Source organism: Kogia breviceps, chromosome 3 (assembly GCF_026419965.1).
Source record: "Kogia breviceps isolate mKogBre1 chromosome 3, mKogBre1 haplotype 1, whole genome shotgun sequence".
NCBI lineage: Eukaryota > Metazoa > Chordata > Mammalia > Artiodactyla > Physeteridae > Kogia > Kogia breviceps.
In genome coordinates this window covers 107936147-107957029 of record NC_081312.1, presented here as the reverse complement: position 1 = coordinate 107957029, position 20883 = coordinate 107936147, and the positions used below count along the sequence as shown (strand labels likewise).

General features: G+C 58.1%; 7 non-coding genes across 7 annotated transcripts; all 7 read right to left on the bottom strand.

The window, feature by feature from the left end:
• Positions 1-1764: 1764 nt before the first annotated feature.
• Positions 1765-1857, bottom strand: LOC131754049 (small nucleolar RNA SNORD116). Its single transcript, XR_009335099.1, has one exon. It is a non-coding gene; the product is annotated as a small nucleolar RNA SNORD116 (small nucleolar RNA).
• Positions 1858-4540: 2683 nt separating this feature from the next.
• LOC131753991 (small nucleolar RNA SNORD116) lies at positions 4541-4633 on the bottom strand. The gene has a single exon (XR_009335043.1). It is a non-coding gene; the product is annotated as a small nucleolar RNA SNORD116 (small nucleolar RNA).
• A 2587-nt stretch (positions 4634-7220) lies between these two features.
• On the bottom strand, positions 7221-7313 carry LOC131754048 (small nucleolar RNA SNORD116). Its single transcript, XR_009335098.1, has one exon. It is a non-coding gene; the product is annotated as a small nucleolar RNA SNORD116 (small nucleolar RNA).
• A 2683-nt stretch (positions 7314-9996) lies between these two features.
• LOC131753990 (small nucleolar RNA SNORD116) lies at positions 9997-10089 on the bottom strand. The gene has a single exon (XR_009335042.1). It is a non-coding gene; the product is annotated as a small nucleolar RNA SNORD116 (small nucleolar RNA).
• A 2587-nt stretch (positions 10090-12676) lies between these two features.
• On the bottom strand, positions 12677-12769 carry LOC131754047 (small nucleolar RNA SNORD116). The gene has a single exon (XR_009335097.1). It is a non-coding gene; the product is annotated as a small nucleolar RNA SNORD116 (small nucleolar RNA).
• A 2683-nt stretch (positions 12770-15452) lies between these two features.
• Positions 15453-15545, bottom strand: LOC131753989 (small nucleolar RNA SNORD116). Its single transcript, XR_009335041.1, has one exon. It is a non-coding gene; the product is annotated as a small nucleolar RNA SNORD116 (small nucleolar RNA).
• Positions 15546-18132: 2587 nt separating this feature from the next.
• Positions 18133-18225, bottom strand: LOC131754046 (small nucleolar RNA SNORD116). The gene has a single exon (XR_009335096.1). It is a non-coding gene; the product is annotated as a small nucleolar RNA SNORD116 (small nucleolar RNA).
• Positions 18226-20883: the final 2658 nt, after the last annotated feature.

The following is a 20883-nucleotide window of genomic DNA, read 5'->3' as shown; positions in this document are numbered from 1 at the left end:
TCCTGCCAGCTTGTAGCACATCTGATGTGCACTTGGGGCCACCCCCAGCGCCTCTGGAAGCAAGGAAACACCCTGTGGGCGGGCCAATACTTTTGTGCAGCTGCCTACAGACAAGATGCGGCCCGGCACCTCTCAGGGGCTAACCAAATTCAGCCCAAGTGACAATTCTCGCCAAATAGGCCAAATCACTTTCCGAGGACCCATGGGAGTGTCCACCACAGGAAGCGGGCGGCTTCAGCAACCATGACCCAGGTCCCAGCCCCACGGCGGAAACTAGGCCACCTTCCCGGCCAAGTGTCGCCAGCGCCCGGCCGGAAGGGTTCGCGGCCCTGAATCCGGAGTAAGCGCTCAAATGCTGGACAGCTTCGTCCTATGTGCCCTCCTCCTGCTCACAGGGCAACTTGACCCTACCGGAAGCACACACGGGGACACTGTACACCAGGGAAGACAGACCGCAAGCATGTCTGCTTTCATGACACCGACCTTACCCCGTGCATCCTGGCACTTCTGCCCTGCCACAGCGACACTACTAAGAACCTAACAGAGGTCAAAGGCACTGTCCCCGAGGACCACAGACAGATTTCAAACGGAAGACCTGTGCCACGCGAGGGGACCTGGAAGCTTCAAAGGGAACAGTGGCTGTCCACGGCAGCGCACCTGGCATCGCAACAGTGACACCCACCTCTCCCCCGCCAACGGACTGCTCCAGATAAACCTCTGGCTGTTCGAAAAGCCTGCCTGCCACACGGGCCGGCCGCGTCATGCCCGCCTGGAGAAACACCTTCGCTTTGCACATTCCCAAATCAGGGAACAGAGTGGCCAAAGGGCACGTTCGCATAACTCACCTACCCGCAAGGAGACCGGCACAGACGCCTCAGCATGTCTATCTTCTCTACGTCCCGCAAGACACCCTTGGGGCGTCATTCCTCCCGCAATGGAATCACAAGTCTAGGCAGGTTACCTACCTCACCGCATCCACATGAACTGCCAAAGCCATCCCCTCCATAGGCAGCTGATGCCAGCCCAGCATGAACATGACACATCCTTGGGAAGACGAGGCCAGTGCCTGCAACCCAATGATGCCAGCCCATGCCACAACATCACGCAGGACCTGTCCTCATCACGGCTTACCTTTCTGTCCAGTCCGTCAGCCGCCACGCAGGCCTAAATACAGCACTCCGGCCTCACCCCACTCCACCGTGACCCACTGGCAGCCAACGCAGTGCCGGGAGTTGCAGTACAGGAGCTCACAAGGGCAACGGCAAAGCCTACTCCCTCAGCACCCTTCTGCAGATGCTCAACCCGAGCCCACCGCCACGCACTGCTCGAGACCCACTGGGCACTCGAGAACCTCACTGCGCCACACGCAAAATCGGGGAAGGCCACAGGCCTGGCGTGAGGCTCCAGGCTGCAACAAAGGAAGCTTGCTCATTTTGGCTTCCGGACTCAAACCCAGAAGCGGCATGAATAAAGTGTGATCCTGGCCAAAACACACCTATCCAAGCTGCAAGCTCACTGGGCCTAAAAGAGCACACACTCCGACTCTGAAGACCAGAAGGGGAGCTAGGTGCCTCGCAAGCCCTCACCGGCCTCTCAGCAGGGACCTGGGATTCATGGACGACCCAGCTCTCGTACAGACATGGTTGAACCTTAGACAGGAGCCCCTCCAATGCTGGAGCCCTGGGTGGTGTTTGCATGCATGTCGGCAGGGGACGCTGGCCCTCACTCCTCACAGTCCCCTATCCCCGAGAGAGGAAACGTCCTGGACCTCAGTTTCGAGGAGGAGACGGTACAGCGTTCTCACTCATTTTGTTCAGATTTTCCAAGGAATGCATACAAGGGTGTCATCGTCGATCGAAGCACATGCTGGGACGCTGTAGCACACAGCCGGGCAGGCAGTGGGGCTGTTCAGAGGAGCCTAGACCTCAGAGTACGCCAAAAGAGTGGGAAATACACAGCCCTCAGGCCTCTCAGCAAGAGCGACAGTCAATCCACTCTTGCAGCCACTGGGCCCGTCAGAGGGAAACCTAATACCCAATGGCACGTCTCGGGGTGGTTGAATGCCTACCGACCTGTGTTATCCACGTCCACGCTCGGCAACGTGGCCCACCTCACTCTTTCCAGTTCTCCTCTTCACCTCCAGTCGTCGGACCACGCAAACGTCCTCTTCCCTTTGCCATCGGCCAGCCTTGCCAATCAACCGCACCTGAGAAGTGGACAGAAATCACTCAGGATTCAGAATTGGACCGGCGTCCTTAGAACATGATTCCTGAGAACATTTACCTGGGCCAGAGCTCCGAACCTGCTTCACAAGGACCTCTAGCCCTTACGAAGAACTGAATGTTTGTCTGACAGCACGACTGCAGTAAGTTAGGCACGTACGTCGGCCGTTGTGTGTGAGGGTGTGTGTGTGTGTGTGTTCCTGCGTGCGCGAGGGCGTGACAATCACTGCGCAGGGTGACGCACTCGTGGGTTTCTCTGTGGGCCTCTGAATCCGCGTCTTGGTCTTTGGGTATGCTTGAGGCCCTCGGCAGTGACCTTGAACAGTAAAAGCCACAGTTTATACACAGCACCGAGGCTTTGGACCACCCCACCGAATGCAGAAAGACGCCTGTCAGCTTCAAGAGGCAACGTGTGAACGTGGACCCCCAGACGCTGTTGAAATAGGCAACGGTCTCCCGCTCTCCCACAGCCATGCCTTCTGACCAAAGCACAGAGATTGGTCCAGACATGAGTCCCGGCCGTGGGTGTCGCACGTACGTGGACCTGGAGACCCTGCCACCTAGTAGCACATCTGATGTCCACCTGGGGCCACTCCCAGCACTTTTGGAAGCAAGGAAACCTCCCATGGTTGGCGTTGACACTGACCTTCAGCTGGCTACAGGCAAGACGCAGCCCCGCACCTCTCAAGGGGCTAGCGGACTTCAGCCCAAGTGCCAAGTGCCACTTCTCGCCAACTAGGACAAATCACGTTCTGTGGACCCTTGGGAATGCCCACCACGGGAAGTGGTGGGCCTTAGCAACCATGACCCAGGTGGGAACCCCACGACGGAAACTAGGCCATTTTCCCGGCCACGTCTCGCCAGCTCCCAGCCGGCAGGTTTTGCAGCCCTCAACCCGGAGGAGACGCTCAAATGCTTGACAGCCTCGTCCTACGTGCCCACCTCCTGCCCGCACGGCGACTCGACCTTGCTCAAAGCCACAGGCATCGTGCGGACATGGCGACACTGTACACCAAGGAAGACAGACCGCATACATGTCTGCTTTGAGGACGCTGACCACACCCCATGCATTCTGGCACTTCTTCACTGCCACAGCGACACTCCCGAGGACCTCACAGACTTCAAGGCCACCGTCCCCGAGGATCACACACAGACATTCAATGGAAGACCTCTGTCACGCGAGGGGACTTGCAAGTCTGAAAGGGCACAGTGGCTGTCCGCGGCAGTGCACCGGCCATCGCAACGGTGCCCCCATCTCCGGCCCGCATAAACCTCTGCCTGCTTGAAAGGCCCACGTGCCACACGGGCCGGCCACGTCATGCCCTCTGGGAGAAACACTTTCGCGCTGCACATTCCCAAACGGGGGAACAAAGCGGCCAAAGCGCATGTTCGCATAACTCACCTTCCTCCTCGGAGGCCGGCACAAATACCTCAGCATGTCCATCTACTCTAGGTCCCGCAAGACACCCTTTGGGAGTCATTCCTCCGGCAAAGGGATCGCAACTGAACACAAGTTACCTACCTCACCGCATCCTCATGAACTGTCAAAGCCTCCCCTTCTTAGGCAGCTGATGCCAGCCCATCACAAACAGGACACATCCTTGGGAAGCCGAGGCCAGCACCTGCCACCCAAAGATGACAGCCCATTTCATGACATCACAGAGGACCTGTCCTCATCCTCCCGTACATTCCTGTCCCGGCCATCAGCCACCACGCAGGCTTAAGTGCAGCGCGGTCCTCACCCCACTCCACGATGACCCACTTGTCCCCAGCACTGTGCCGGCAGTTAAAGTAGGGGAGCAGACAAGGGCAACACCCAGGCCTGATCCATCAGCCGCATTAGGCCGATGCCCAACCCGAGCCACACCCGTCCACAGCTCCAGCCTCACTTGGCACTCAAGAAACTCACTGTGCCAAACGCAAGAACACGGAGGGCCACAGGCCTGGCCTCAGCCTCCGGGTTCCAACCAGAGAAGCTTGCTCATTTTGGCCTCCAGAATTAAACCCCAAAGCGGCATGCACCAAGCGTGATCCTGGCCAAAACACACTTTGCCAAGCTGCAAGCTCACTTGGCCTACACCAGCACACACCCCGACTCTCAAGACCAGCAGGAGAGCACGCCCCCTCGCATGGCCTCAACGGCCTTGCAGCAGACACCTGATATTCATAAGCGACCCAGCTTATGGGTAGACACAGTCGACCCTCAGACAGGGGCCCCTCCAATATTAGGAGCCCTGGGTGGTGTTTGCATGCATGTCAGCAGGGGACGCTGGCCCGCCCTCCTCACGGTCCCCTACCCCCGAGAGAGGAAACGTGCTGGACCTCAGTTTCGATGAGGAGACGGTAGAGGGTTCTCACTCATTTTGTTCAGATTTTCCAAGGAATGCATACAAGGGTGTCATCATCGATCCAAGCACGTGCTGGGAGGCGGCAGCACACAAGCGGGCATGCCGTGGGGGTCTGCAGAGGGTCCATGACCCCCTGGTACTCCAAAACCCTGGGGAATCCACAGTCCTCAGGCCAGAGAACTCAAGAGCAACACTCAATCCACTCTGGCAGCCACTGGGCCCGTCTGAGGAAAACCTAATATCCAATGGCACATCTTAGGCTGGGTGAATGCCTACCTTCCAGAGTTAGCCACGGCCACACTTAGCAACATGCGCCCGCCCCGTTCTTCCAATTCTCCTTAGCACGTCCAGTCATCAGACAACGCGAAGGTCTTCTGGTCTTTGCCGACGGCCAGCCTTGCCCAGCAGCTGCGCCTGAGCAGTGCCCATAAATCACACAGGCTTCAGAATTGGACCGCGTTCCTAAGAGAACATGATTCACACGCCCTTTTACCTGGGCTTGAGCCCAGACCCTGCTTCCCAAGGACCTCTACCCTTACCGAGAACTCAATGTTTGTCTAACTGCACAACTGCAGGAAGTTCGGCACGTACGTTGGCCGGTGTCAGAGAGGGAGTATGCGTGTGTTCACGCGCGTGAGCGTGTGTCACTGTGACTGCGCACGAGGACGCGCGCTTCTGGGCTTCTTTGTGTGCCTCTGAATCCGCATCCTGGTCTCTGTGTGTCGCTGTGGCCCTCTGCTGAGACCTCGAACAATGAAACCCACAGTTGATACACAGCGCCGTGGCTTTGGACCCCCCCAATTGAATGGAGAAAGACCCCTGCAAGTTTCAAGAGGCTGAAGGTGAACTTTGACCCCCAGGGGCTGTTGACATAGGCCACAGGAGATCCTGCCAGCTTGTAGCACATCTGATGTGCACTTGGGGCCACCCCCAGCGCCTCTGGAAGCAAGGAAACACCCTGTGGGCGGGCCAATACTTTTGTGCAGCTGCCTACAGACAAGATGCGGCCCGGCACCTCTCAGGGGCTAACCAAATTCAGCCCAAGTGACAATTCTCGCCAAATAGGCCAAATCACTTTCCGAGGACCCATGGGAGTGTCCACCACAGGAAGCGGGCGGCTTCAGCAACCATGACCCAGGTCCCAGCCCCACGGCGGAAACTAGGCCACCTTCCCGGCCAAGTGTCGCCAGCGCCCGGCCGGAAGGGTTCGCGGCCCTGAATCTGGAGTAAGCGCTCAAATGCTGGACAGCTTCGTCCTATGTGCCCTCCTCCTGCTCACAGGGCAACTTGACCCTACCGGAAGCACACACGGGGACACTGTACACCAGGGAAGACAGACCGCAAGCATGTCTGCTTTCATGACACTGACCTTACCCCGTGCATCCTGGCACTTCTGCCCTGCCACAGCGACACTACTAAGAACCTAACAGAGGTCAAAGGCACTGTCCCCGAGGACCACAGACAGATTTCAAATGGAAGACCTGTGCCACGCGAGGGGACCTGGAAGCTTCAAAGGGAACAGTGGCTGTCCACGGCAGCGCACCTGGCATCGCAACAGTGACACCCACCTCTGCCCCGCCAACGGACTGCTCCAGATAAACCTCTGGCTGTTCGAAAAGCCTGCCTGCCACACGGGCCGGCCGCGTCATGCCCGCCTGGAGAAACACCTTCGCTTTGCACATTCCCAAATCAGGGAACAGAGTGGCCAAAGGGCACGTTCGCATAACTCACCTACCCGCAAGGAGACCGGCACAGACGCCTCAGCATGTCTATCTTCTCTACGTCCCGCAAGACACCCTTGGGGCGTCATTCCTCCCGCAATGGAATCACAAGTCTAGGCAGGTTACCTACCTCACCGCATCCACATGAACTGCCAAAGCCATCCCCTCCATAGGCAGCTGATGCCAGCCCAGCATGAACATGACACATCCTTGGGAAGACGAGGCCAGTGCCTGCAACCCAATGATGCCAGCCCATGCCACAACATCATGCAGGACCTGTCCTCATCAGGGCTTACCTTTCTGTCCAGTCCGTCAGCCGCCACGCAGGCCTAAATACAGCACTCCGGCCTCACCCCACTCCACCGTGACCCACTGGCAGCCAACGCAGTGCCGGGAGTTGCAGTACAGGAGCTCACAAGGGCAACGGCAAAGCCTACTCCCTCCGCACCCTTCTGCAGATGCTCAACCCGAGCCCACCGCCACGCACTGCTCGAGACCCACTGGGCACTCGAGAACCTCACCGCGCCACACGCAAAATCGGGGAAGGCCACAGGCCTGGCGTGAGGCTCCAGGCTGCAACAAAGGAAGCTTGCTCATTTTGGCTTCCGGACTCAAACCCAGAAGCGGCATGAATAAAGTGTGATCCTGGCCAAAACACACCTATCCAAGCTGCAAGCTCACTGGGCCTAAAAGAGCACACACTCCGACTCTGAAGACCAGAAGGGGAGCTAGGTGCCTCGCAAGCCCTCACCGGCCTCTCAGCAGGGACCTGGGATTCATGGACGACCCAGCTCTCGTACAGACATGGTTGAACCTTAGACAGGAGCCCCTCCAATGCTGGAGCCCCGGGTGGTGTTTGCATGCATGTCGGCAGGGGACGCTGGCCCTCACTCCTCACAGTCCCCTATCCCCGAGAGAGGAAACGTCCTGGACCTCAGTTTCGAGGAGGAGACGGTACAGCGTTCTCACTCATTTTGTTCAGATTTTCCAAGGAATGCATACAAGGGTGTCATCGTCGATCGAAGCACATGCTGGGACGCTGTAGCACACAGCCGGGCAGGCCGTGGGGCTGTTCAGAGGAGCCTAGACCTCAGAGTACGCCAAAAGAGTGGGAAATACACAGCCCTCAGGCCTCTCAGCAAGAGCGACAGTCAATCCACTCTTGCAGCCACTGGGCCCGTCAGAGGGAAACCTAATACCCAATGGCACGTCTCGGGGTGGTTGAATGCCTACCGACCTGTGTTATCCACGTCCACGCTCGGCAACGTGGCCCACCTCACTCGTTCCAGTTCTCCTCTTCACCTCCAGTCGTCGGACCACGCAAACGTCCTCTTCCCTTTGCCATCGGCCAGCCTTGCCAATCAACCGCACCTGAGAAGTGGACAGAAAGCACTCAGGATTCAGAATTGGACCGGCGTCCTTAGAACATGATTCCTGAGAACATTTACCTGGGCCAGAGCTCCGAACCTGCTTCACAAGGACCTCTAGCCCTTACGAAGAACTGAATGTTTGTCTGACAGCACGACTGCAGTAAGTTAGGCACGTACGTCGGCCGTTGTGTGTGAGGGTGTGTGTGTGTGTGTGTTCCTGCGTGCGCGACGGCGTGACAATCACTGCGCAGGGTGACGCACTCGTGGGTTTCTCTGTGGGCCTCTGAATCCGCGTCTTGGTCTTTGGGTATGCTTGAGGCCCTTGGCAGTGACCTTGAACAGTAAAAGCCACAGTTTATACACAGCACCGAGGCTTTGGACCACCCCACCGAATGCAGAAAGACGCCTGTCAGCTTCAAGAGGCCACGTGTGAACGTGGACCCCCAGACGCTGTTGAAATAGGCAACGGTCTCCCGCTCTCCCACAGCCATGCCTTCTGACCAAAGCACAGAGATTGGTCCAGACATGAGTCCCGGCCGTGGGTGTCGCACGTACGTGGACCTGGAGACCCTGCCACCTAGTAGCACATCTGATGTCCACCTGGGGCCACTCCCAGCACTTTTGGAAGCAAGGAAACCTCCCATGGTTGGCGTTGACACTGACCTTCAGCTGGCTACAGGCAAGACGCAGCCCCGCACCTCTCAAGGGGCTAGCGGACTTCAGCCCAAGTGCCAAGTGCCACTTCTCGCCAACTAGGACAAATCAAGTTCTGTGGACCCTTGGGAATGCCCACCACGGGAAGTGGTGGGCTTTAACAACCATGACCCAGGTGGGAACCCCACGACGGAAACTAGGCCATTTTCCCGGCCACGTCTCGCCAGCTCCCAGCCGGCAGGTTTTGCAGCCCTCAACCCGGAGGAGACGCTCAAATGCTTGACAGCCTCGTCCTACGTGCCCACCTCCTGCCCGCACGGCGACTCGACCTTGCTCAAAGCCACAGGCATCGTGCGGACATGGCGACACTGTACACCAAGGAAGACAGACCGCATACATGTCTGCTTTGAGGACGCTGACCACACCCCATGCATTCTGGCACTTCTTCACTGCCACAGCGACACTCCCGAGGACCTCACAGACTTCAAGGCCACCGTCCCCGAGGATCACACACAGACATTCAATGGAAGACCTCTGTCACGCGAGGGGACTTGCAAGTCTGAAAGGGCACAGTGGCTGTCCGCGGCAGTGCACCGGCCATCGCAACGGTGCCCCCATCTCCGGCCCGCATAAACCTCTGCCTGCTTGAAAGGCCCACGTGCCACACGGGCCGGCCACGTCATGCCCTCTGGGAGAAACACTTTCGCGCTGCACATTCCCAAACGGGGGAACAAAGCGGCCAAAGCGCATGTTCGCATAACTCACCTTCCTCCTCGGATGCCGGCACAAATACCTCAGCATGTCCATCTACTCTAGGTCCCGCAAGACACCCTTTGGGAGTCATTCCTCCGGCAAAGGGATCGCAACTGAACACAAGTTACCTACCTCACCGCATCCTCATGAACTGTCAAAGCCTCCCCTTCTTAGGCAGCTGATGCCAGCCCATCACAAACAGGACACATCCTTGGGAAGCCGAGGCCAGCACCTGCCACCCAAAGATGACAGCCCATTTCATGACATCACAGAGGACCTGTCCTCATCCTCCCGTACATTCCTGTCCCGGCCATCAGCCACCACGCAGGCTTAAGTGCAGCGCGGTCCTCACCCCACTCCACGATGACCCACTTGTCCCCAGCACTGTGCCGGCAGTTAAAGTAGGGGAGCAGACAAGGGCAACACCCAGGCCTGATCCATCAGCCGCATTAGGCCGACGCCCAACACGAGCCACACCCGTCCACAGCTCCAGCCTCACTTGGCACTCAAGAAACTCACCGTGCCAAACGCAAGAACACGGAGGGCCACAGGCCTGGCCTCAGCCTCCGGGTTCCAACCAGAGAAGCTTGCTCATTTTGGCCTCCAGAATTAAACCCCAAAGCGGCATGCACCAAGCGTGATCCTGGCCAAAACACACTTTGCCAAGCTGCAAGCTCACTTGGCCTACACCAGCACACACCCCGACTCTCAAGACCAGCAGGAGAGCACGCCCCCTCGCATGGCCTCAACGGCCTTGCAGCAGACACCTGATATTCATAAGCGACCCAGCTTATGGGTAGACACAGTCGACCCTCAGACAGGGGCCCCTCCAATATTAGGAGCCCTGGGTGGTGTTTGCATGCATGTCAGCAGGGGACGCTGGCCCGCCCTCCTCACGGTCCCCTACCCCCGAGAGAGGAAACGTGCTGGACCTCAGTTTCGATGAGGAGACGGTAGAGGGTTCTCACTCATTTTGTTCAGATTTTCCAAGGAATGCATACAAGGGTGTCATCATCGATCCAAGCACGTGCTGGGAGGCTGCAGCACACAAGCGGGCATGCCGTGGGGGTCTGCAGAGGGTCCATGACCCCCTGGTACTCCAAAACCCTGGGGAATCCACAGTCCTCAGGCCAGAGGACTCAAGAGCAACACTCAATCCACTCTGGCAGCCACTGGGCCCGTCTGAGGAAAACCTAATATCCAATGGCACATCTTAGGCTGGGTGAATGCCTACCTTCCAGAGTTAGCCACGGCCACACTTAGCAACATGCGCCCGCCCCGTTCTTCCAATTCTCCTTAGCACGTCCAGTCATCAGACAACGCGAAGGTCTTCTGGTCTTTGCCGACGGCCAGCCTTGCCCAGCAGCTGCGCCTGAGCAGTGCCCATAAATCACACAGGCTTCAGAATTGGACCGCATTCCTAAGAGAACATGATTCACACGCCCTTTTACCTGGGCTTGAGCCCAGACCCTGCTTCCCAAGGACCTCTACCCTTACCGAGAACTCAATGTTTGTCTAACTGCACAACTGCAGGAAGTTCGGCACGTACGTTGGCCGGTGTCAGAGAGGGAGTATGCGTGTGTTCACGCGCGTGAGCGTGTGTCACTGTGACTGCGCACGAGGACGCGCGCTTCTGGGCTTCTTTGTGTGCCTCTGAATCCGCATCCTGGTCTCTGTGTGTCGCTGTGGCCCTCTGCTGAGACCTCGAACAATGAAACCCACAGTTGATACACAGCGCCGTGGCTTTGGACCCCCCCAATTGAATGGAGAAAGACCCCTGCAAGTTTCAAGAGGCTGAAGGTGAACTTTGACCCCCAGGGGCTGTTGACATAGGCCACAGGAGATCCTGCCAGCTTGTAGCACATCTGATGTGCACTTGGGGCCACCCCCAGCGCCTCTGGAAGCAAGGAAACACCCTGTGGGCGGGCCAATACTTTTGTGCAGCTGCCTACAGACAAGATGCGGCCCGGCACCTCTCAGGGGCTAACCAAATTCAGCCCAAGTGACAATTCTCGCCAAATAGGCCAAATCACTTTCCGAGGACCCATGGGAGTGTCCACCACAGGAAGCGGGCGGCTTCAGCAACCATGACCCAGGTCCCAGCCCCACGGCGGAAACTAGGCCACCTTCCCGGCCAAGTGTCGCCAGCGCCCGGCCGGAAGGGTTCGCGGCCCTGAATCCGGAGTAAGCGCTCAAATGCTGGACAGCTTCGTCCTATGTGCCCTCCTCCTGCTCACAGGGCAACTTGACCCTACCGGAAGCACACACGGGGACACTGTACACCAGGGAAGACAGACCGCAAGCATGTCTGCTTTCATGACACCGACCTTACCCCGTGCATCCTGGCACTTCTGCCCTGCCACAGCGACACTACTAAGAACCTAACAGAGGTCAAAGGCACTGTCCCCGAGGACCACAGACAGATTTCAAACGGAAGACCTGTGCCACGCGAGGGGACCTGGAAGCTTCAAAGGGAACAGTGGCTGTCCACGGCAGCGCACCTGGCATCGCAACAGTGACACCCACCTCTCCCCCGCCAACGGACTGCTCCAGATAAACCTCTGGCTGTTCGAAAAGCCTGCCTGCCACACGGGCCGGCCGCGTCATGCCCGCCTGGAGAAACACCTTCGCTTTGCACATTCCCAAATCAGGGAACAGAGTGGCCAAAGGGCACGTTCGCATAACTCACCTACCCGCAAGGAGACCGGCACAGACGCCTCAGCATGTCTATCTTCTCTACGTCCCGCAAGACACCCTTGGGGCGTCATTCCTCCCGCAATGGAATCACAAGTCTAGGCAGGTTACCTACCTCACCGCATCCACATGAACTGCCAAAGCCATCCCCTCCATAGGCAGCTGATGCCAGCCCAGCATGAACATGACACATCCTTGGGAAGACGAGGCCAGTGCCTGCAACCCAATGATGCCAGCCCATGCCACAACATCATGCAGGACCTGTCCTCATCAGGGCTTACCTTTCTGTCCAGTCCGTCAGCCGCCACGCAGGCCTAAATACAGCACTCCGGCCTCACCCCACTCCACCGTGACCCACTGGCAGCCAACGCAGTGCCGGGAGTTGCAGTACAGGAGCTCACAAGGGCAACGGCAAAGCCTACTCCCTCCGCACCCTTCTGCAGATGCTCAACCCGAGCCCACCGCCACGCACTGCTCGAGACCCACTGGGCACTCGAGAACCTCACCGGGCCACACGCAAAATCGGGGAAGGCCACAGGCCTGGCGTGAGGCTCCAGGCTGCAACAAAGGAAGCTTGCTCATTTTGGCTTCCGGACTCAAACCCAGAAGCGGCATGAATAAAGTGTGATCCTGGCCAAAACACACCTATCCAAGCTGCAAGCTCACTGGGCCTAAAAGAGCACACACTCCGACTCTGAAGACCAGAAGGGGAGCTAGGTGCCTCGCAAGCCCTCACCGGCCTCTCAGCAGGGACCTGGGATTCATGGACGACCCAGCTCTCGTACAGACATGGTTGAACCTTAGACAGGAGCCCCTCCAATGCTGGAGCCCCGGGTGGTGTTTGCATGCATGTCGGCAGGGGACGCTGGCCCTCACTCCTCACAGTCCCCTATCCCCGAGAGAGGAAACGTCCTGGACCTCAGTTTCGAGGAGGAGACGGTACAGCGTTCTCACTCATTTTGTTCAGATTTTCCAAGGAATGCATACAAGGGTGTCATCGTCGATCGAAGCACATGCTGGGACGCTGTAGCACACAGCCGGGCAGGCCGTGGGGCTGTTCAGAGGAGCCTAGACCTCAGAGTACGCCAAAAGAGTGGGAAATACACAGCCCTCAGGCCTCTCAGCAAGAGCGACAGTCAATCCACTCTTGCAGCCACTGGGCCCGTCAGAGGGAAACCTAATACCCAATGGCACGTCTCGGGGTGGTTGAATGCCTACCGACCTGTGTTATCCACGTCCACGCTCGGCAACGTGGCCCACCTCACTCGTTCCAGTTCTCCTCTTCACCTCCAGTCGTCGGACCACGCAAACGTCCTCTTCCCTTTGCCATCGGCCAGCCTTGCCAATCAACCGCACCTGAGAAGTGGACAGAAATCACTCAGGATTCAGAATTGGACCGGCGTCCTTAGAACATGATTCCTGAGAACATTTACCTGGGCCAGAGCTCCGAACCTGCTTCACAAGGACCTCTAGCCCTTACGAAGAACTGAATGTTTGTCTGACAGCACGACTGCAGTAAGTTAGGCACGTACGTCGGCCGTTGTGTGTGAGGGTGTGTGTGTGTGTGTGTTCCTGCGTGCGCGACGGCGTGACAATCACTGCGCAGGGTGACGCACTCGTGGGTTTCTCTGTGGGCCTCTGAATCCGCGTCTTGGTCTTTGGGTATGCTTGAGGCCCTCGGCAGTGACCTTGAACAGTAAAAGCCACAGTTTATACACAGCACCGAGGCTTTGGACCACCCCACCGAATGCAGAAAGACGCCTGTCAGCTTCAAGAGGCCACGTGTGAACGTGGACCCCCAGACGCTGTTGAAATAGGCAACGGTCTCCCGCTCTCCCACAGCCATGCCTTCTGACCAAAGCACAGAGATTGGTCCAGACATGAGTCCCGGCCGTGGGTGTCGCACGTACGTGGACCTGGAGACCCTGCCACCTAGTAGCACATCTGATGTCCACCTGGGGCCACTCCCAGCACTTTTGGAAGCAAGGAAACCTCCCATGGTTGGCGTTGACACTGACCTTCAGCTGGCTACAGGCAAGACGCAGCCCCGCACCTCTCAAGGGGCTAGCGGACTTCAGCCCAAGTGCCAAGTGCCACTTCTCGCCAACTAGGACAAATCACGTTCTGTGGACCCTTGGGAATGCCCACCACGGGAAGTGGTGGGCCTTAGCAACCATGACCCAGGTGGGAACCCCACGACGGAAACTAGGCCATTTTCCCGGCCACGTCTCGCCAGCTCCCAGCCGGCAGGTTTTGCAGCCCTCAACCCGGAGGAGACGCTCAAATGCTTGACAGCCTCGTCCTACGTGCCAACCTCCTGCCCGCACGGCGACTCGACCTTGCTCAAAGCCACAGGCATCGTGCGGACATGGCGACACTGTACACCAAGGAAGACAGACCGCATACATGTCTGCTTTGAGGACGCTGACCACACCCCATGCATTCTGGCACTTCTTCACTGCCACAGCGACACTCCCGAGGACCTCACAGACTTCAAGGCCACTGTCCCCGAGGATCACACACAGACATTCAATGGAAGACCTCTGTCACGCGAGGGGACTTGCAAGTCTGAAAGGGCACAGTGGCTGTCCGCGGCAGTGCACCGGCCATCGCAACGGTGCCCCCATCTCCGGCCCGCATAAACCTCTGCCTGCTTGAAAGGCCCACGTGCCACACGGGCCGGCCACGTCATGCCCTCTGGGAGAAACACTTTCGCGCTGCACATTCCCAAACGGGGGAACAAAGCGGCCAAAACGCATGTTCGCATAACTCACCTTCCTCCTCGGAGGCCGGCACAAATACCTCAGCATGTCCATCTACTCTAGGTCCCGCAAGACACCCTTTGGGAGTCATTCCTCCGGCAAAGGGATCGCAACTGAACACAAGTTACCTACCTCACCGCATCCTCATGAACTGTCAAAGCCTCCCCTTCTTAGGCAGCTGATGCCAGCCCATCACAAACAGGACACATCCTTGGGAAGCCGAGGCCAGCACCTGCCACCCAATGATGACAGCCCATTTCATGACATCACAGAGGACCTGTCCTCATCCTCCCGTACATTCCTGTCCCGGCCATCAGCCACCACGCAGGCTTAAGTGCAGCGCGGTCCTCACCCCACTCCACGATGACCCACTTGTCCCCAGCACTGTGCCGGCAGTTAAAGTAGGGGAGCAGACAAGGGCAACACCCAGGCCTGATCCATCAGCCGCATTAGGCCGACGCCCAACACGAGCCACACCCGTCCACAGCTCCAGCCTCACTTGGCACTCAAGAAACTCACCGTGCCAAACGCAAGAACACGGAGGGCCACAGGCCTGGCCTCAGCCTCCGGGTTCCAACCAGAGAAGCTTGCTCATTTTGGCCTCCAGAATTAAACCCCAAAGCGGCATGCACCAAGCGTGATCCTGGCCAAAACACACTTTGCCAAGCTGCAAGCTCACTTGGCCTACACCAGCACACACCCCGACTCTCAAGACCAGCAGGAGAGCACGCCCCCTCGCATGGCCTCAACGGCCTTGCAGCAGACACCTGATATTCATAAGCGACCCAGCTTATGGGTAGACACAGTCGACCCTCAGACAGGGGCCCCTCCAATATTAGGAGCCCTGGGTGGTGTTTGCATGCATGTCAGCAGGGGACGCTGGCCCGCCCTCCTCACGGTCCCCTACCCCCGAGAGAGGAAACGTGCTGGACCTCAGTTTCGATGAGGAGACGGTAGAGGGTTCTCACTCATTTTGTTCAGATTTTCCAAGGAATGCATACAAGGGTGTCATCATCGATCCAAGCACGTGCTGGGAGGCTGCAGCACACAAGCGGGCATGCCGTGGGGGTCTGCAGAGGGTCCATGACCCCCTGGTACTCCAAAACCCTGGGGAATCCACAGTCCTCAGGCCAGAGGACTCAAGAGCAACACTCAATCCACTCTGGCAGCCACTGGGCCCGTCTGAGGAAAACCTAATATCCAATGGCACATCTTAGGCTGGGTGAATGCCTACCTTCCAGAGTTAGCCACGGCCACACTTAGCAACATGCGCCCGCCCCGTTCTTCCAATTCTCCTTAGCACGTCCAGTCATCAGACAACGCGAAGGTCTTCTGGTCTTTGCCGACGGCCAGCCTTGCCCAGCAGCTGCGCCTGAGCAGTGCCCATAAATCACACAGGCTTCAGAATTGGACCGCATTCCTAAGAGAACATGATTCACACGCCCTTTTACCTGGGCTTGAGCCCAGACCCTGCTTCCCAAGGACCTCTACCCTTACCGAGAACTCAATGTTTGTCTAACTGCACAACTGCAGGAAGTTCGGCACGTACGTTGGCCGGTGTCAGAGAGGGAGTATGCGTGTGTTCACGCGCGTGAGCGTGTGTCACTGTGACTGCGCACGAGGACGCGCGCTTCTGGGCTTCTTTGTGTGCCTCTGAATCCGCATCCTGGTCTCTGTGTGTCGCTGTGGCCCTCTGCTGAGACCTCGAACAATGAAACCCACAGTTGATACACAGCGCCGTGGCTTTGGACCCCCCCAATTGAATGGAGAAAGACCCCTGCAAGTTTCAAGAGGCTGAAGGTGAACTTTGACCCCCAGGGGCTGTTGACATAGGCCACAGGAGATCCTGCCAGCTTGTAGCACATCTGATGTGCACTTGGGGCCACCCCCAGCGCCTCTGGAAGCAAGGAAACACCCTGTGGGCGGGCCAATACTTTTGTGCAGCTGCCTACAGACAAGATGCGGCCCGGCACCTCTCAGGGGCTAACCAAATTCAGCCCAAGTGACAATTCTCGCCAAATAGGCCAAATCACTTTCCGAGGACCCATGGGAGTGTCCACCACAGGAAGCGGGCGGCTTCAGCAACCATGACCCAGGTCCCAGCCCCACGGCGGAAACTAGGCCACCTTCCCGGCCAAGTGTCGCCAGCGCCCGGCCGGAAGGGTTCGCGGCCCTGAATCCGGAGTAAGCGCTCAAATGCTGGACAGCTTCGTCCTATGTGCCCTCCTCCTGCTCACAGGGCAACTTGACCCTACCGGAAGCACACACGGGGACACTGTACACCAGGGAAGACAGACCGCAAGCATGTCTGCTTTCATGACACCGACCTTACCCCGTGCATCCTGGCACTTCTGCCCTGCCACAGCGACACTACTAAGAACCTAACAGAGGTCAAAGGCACTGTCCCCGAGGACCACAGACAGATTTCAAATGGAAGACCTGTGCCACGCGAGGGGACCTGGAAGCTTCAAAGGGAACAGTGGCTGTCCACGGCAGCGCACCTGGCATCGCAACAGTGACACCCACCTCTGCCCCGCCAACGGACTGCTCCAGATAAACCTCTGGCTGTTCGAAAAGCCTGCCTGCCACACGGGCCGGCCGCGTCATGCCCGCCTGGAGAAACACCTTCGCTTTGCACATTCCCAAATCAGGGAACAGAGTGGCCAAAGGGCACGTTCGCATAACTCACCTACCCGCAAGGAGACCGGCACAGACGCCTCAGCATGTCTATCTTCTCTACGTCCCGCAAGACACCCTTGGGGCGTCATTCCTCCCGCAATGGAATCACAAGTCTAGGCAGGTTACCTACCTCACCGCATCCACATGAACTGCCAAAGCCATCCCCTCCATAGGCAGCTGATGCCAGCCCAGCATGAACATGACACATCCTTGGGAAGACGAGGCCAGTGCCTGCAACCCAATGATGCCAGCCCATGCCACAACATCATGCAGGACCTGTCCTCATCAGGGCTTACCTTTCTGTCCAGTCCGTCAGCCGCCACGCAGGCCTAAATACAGCACTCCGGCCTCACCCCACTCCACCGTGACCCACTGGCAGCCAACGCAGTGCCGGGAGTTGCAGTACAGGAGCTCACAAGGGCAACGGCAAAGCCTACTCCCTCCGCACCCTTCTGCAGATGCTCAACCCGAGCCCACCGCCACGCACTGCTCGAGACCCACTGGGCACTCGAGAACCTCACCGCGCCACACGCAAAATCGGGGAAGGCCACAGGCCTGGCGTGAGGCTCCAGGCTGCAACAAAGGAAGCTTGCTCATTTTGGCTTCCGGACTCAAACCCAGAAGCGGCATGAATAAAGTGTGATCCTGGCCAAAACACACCTATCCAAGCTGCAAGCTCACTGGGCCTAAAAGAGCACACACTCCGACTCTGAAGACCAGAAGGGGAGCTAGGTGCCTCGCAAGCCCTCACCGGCCTCTCAGCAGGGACCTGGGATTCATGGACGACCCAGCTCTCGTACAGACATGGTTGAACCTTAGACAGGAGCCCCTCCAATGCTGGAGCCCCGGGTGGTGTTTGCATGCATGTCGGCAGGGGACGCTGGCCCTCACTCCTCACAGTCCCCTATCCCCGAGAGAGGAAACGTCCTGGACCTCAGTTTCGAGGAGGAGACGGTACAGCGTTCTCACTCATTTTGTTCAGATTTTCCAAGGAATGCATACAAGGGTGTCATCGTCGATCGAAGCACATGCTGGGACGCTGTAGCACACAGCCGGGCAGGCCGTGGGGCTGTTTAGAGGAGCCTAGACCTCAGAGTACGCCAAAAGAGTGGGAAATACACAGCCCTCAGGCCTCTCAGCAAGAGCGACAGTCAATCCACTCTTGCAGCCACTGGGCCCGTCAGAGGGAAACCTAATACCCAATGGCACGTCTCGGGGTGGTTGAATGCCTACCGACCTGTGTTATCCACGTCCACGCTCGGCAACGTGGCCCACCTCACTCGTTCCAGTTCTCCTCTTCACCTCCAGTCGTCGGACCACGCAAACGTCCTCTTCCCTTTGCCATCGGCCAGCCTTGCCAATCAACCGCACCTGAGAAGTGGACAGAAAGCACTCAGGATTCAGAATTGGACCGGCGTCCTTAGAACATGATTCCTGAGAACATTTACCTGGGCCAGAGCTCCGAACCTGCTTCACAAGGACCTCTAGCCCTTACGAAGAACTGAATGTTTGTCTGACAGCACGACTGCAGTAAGTTAGGCACGTACGTCGGCCGTTGTGTGTGAGGGTGTGTGTGTGTGTGTGTTCCTGCGTGCGCGACGGCGTGACAATCACTGCGCAGGGTGACGCACTCGTGGGTTTCTCTGTGGGCCTCTGAATCCGCGTCTTGGTCTTTGGGTATGCTTGAGGCCCTTGGCAGTGACCTTGAACAGTAAAAGCCACAGTTTATACACAGCACCGAGGCTTTGGACCACCCCACCGAATGCAGAAAGACGCCTGTCAGCTTCAAGAGGCCACGTGTGAACGTGGACCCCCAGACGCTGTTGAAATAGGCAACGGTCTCCCGCTCTCCCACAGCCATGCCTTCTGACCAAAGCACAGAGATTGGTCCAGACATGAGTCCCGGCCGTGGGTGTCGCACGTACGTGGACCTGGAGACCCTGCCACCTAGTAGCACATCTGATGTCCACCTGGGGCCACTCCCAGCACTTTTGGAAGCAAGGAAACCTCCCATGGTTGGCGTTGACACTGACCTTCAGCTGGCTACAGGCAAGACGCAGCCCCGCACCTCTCAAGGGGCTAGCGGACTTCAGCCCAAGTGCCAAGTGCCACTTCTCGCCAACTAGGACAAATCAAGTTCTGTGGACCCTTGGGAATGCCCACCACGGGAAGTGGTGGGCTTTAACAACCATGACCCAGGTGGGAACCCCACGACGGAAACTAGGCCATTTTCCCGGCCACGTCTCGCCAGCTCCCAGCCGGCAGGTTTTGCAGCCCTCAACCCGGAGGAGACGCTCAAATGCTTGACAGCCTCGTCCTACGTGCCCACCTCCTGCCCGCACGGCGACTCGACCTTGCTCAAAGCCACAGGCATCGTGCGGACATGGCGACACTGTACACCAAGGAAGACAGACCGCATACATGTCTGCTTTGAGGACGCTGACCACACCCCATGCATTCTGGCACTTCTTCACTGCCACAGCGACACTCCCGAGGACCTCACAGACTTCAAGGCCACCGTCCCCGAGGATCACACACAGACATTCAATGGAAGACCTCTGTCACGCGAGGGGACTTGCAAGTCTGAAAGGGCACAGTGGCTGTCCGCGGCAGTGCACCGGCCATCGCAACGGTGCCCCCATCTCCGGCCCGCATAAACCTCTGCCTGCTTGAAAGGCCCACGTGCCACACGGGCCGGCCACGTCATGCCCTCTGGGAGAAACACTTTCGCGCTGCACATTCCCAAACGGGGGAACAAAGCGGCCAAAGCGCATGTTCGCATAACTCACCTTCCTCCTCGGAGGCCGGCACAAATACCTCAGCATGTCCATCTACTCTAGGTCCCGCAAGACACCCTTTGGGAGTCATTCCTCCGGCAAAGGGATCGCAACTGAACACAAGTTACCTACCTCACCGCATCCTCATGAACTGTCAAAGCCTCCCCTTCTTAGGCAGCTGATGCCAGCCCATCACAAACAGGACACATCCTTGGGAAGCCGAGGCCAGCACCTGCCACCCAATGATGACAGCCCATTTCATGACATCACAGAGGACCTGTCCTCATCCTCCCGTACATTCCTGTCCCGGCCATCAGCCACCACGCAGGCTTAAGTGCAGCGCGGTCCTCACCCCACTCCACGATGACCCACTTGTCCCCAGCACTGTGCCGGCAGTTCAAGTAGGGGAGCAGACAAGGGCAACACCCAGGCCTGATCCATCAGCCGCATTAGGCCGACGCCCAACCCGAGCCACACCCGTCCACAGCTCCAGCCTCACTTGGCACTCAAGAAACTCACCGTGCCAAACGCAAGAACACGGAGGGCCACAGGCCTGGCCTCAGCCTCCGGGTTCCAACCAGAGAAGCTTGCTCATTTTGGCCTCCAGAATTAAACCCCAAAGCGGCATGCACCAAGCGTGATCCTGGCCAAAACACACTTTGCCAAGCTGCAAGCTCACTTGGCCTACACCAGCACACACCCCGACTCTCAAGACCAGCAGGAGAGCACGCCCCCTCGCATGGCCTCAACGGCCTTGCAGCAGACACCTGATATTCATAAGCGACCCAGCTTATGGGTAGACACAGTCGACCCTCAGACAGGGGCCCCTCCAATATTAGGAGCCCTGGGTGGTGTTTGCATGCATGTCAGCAGGGGACGCTGGCCCGCCCTCCTCACGGTCCC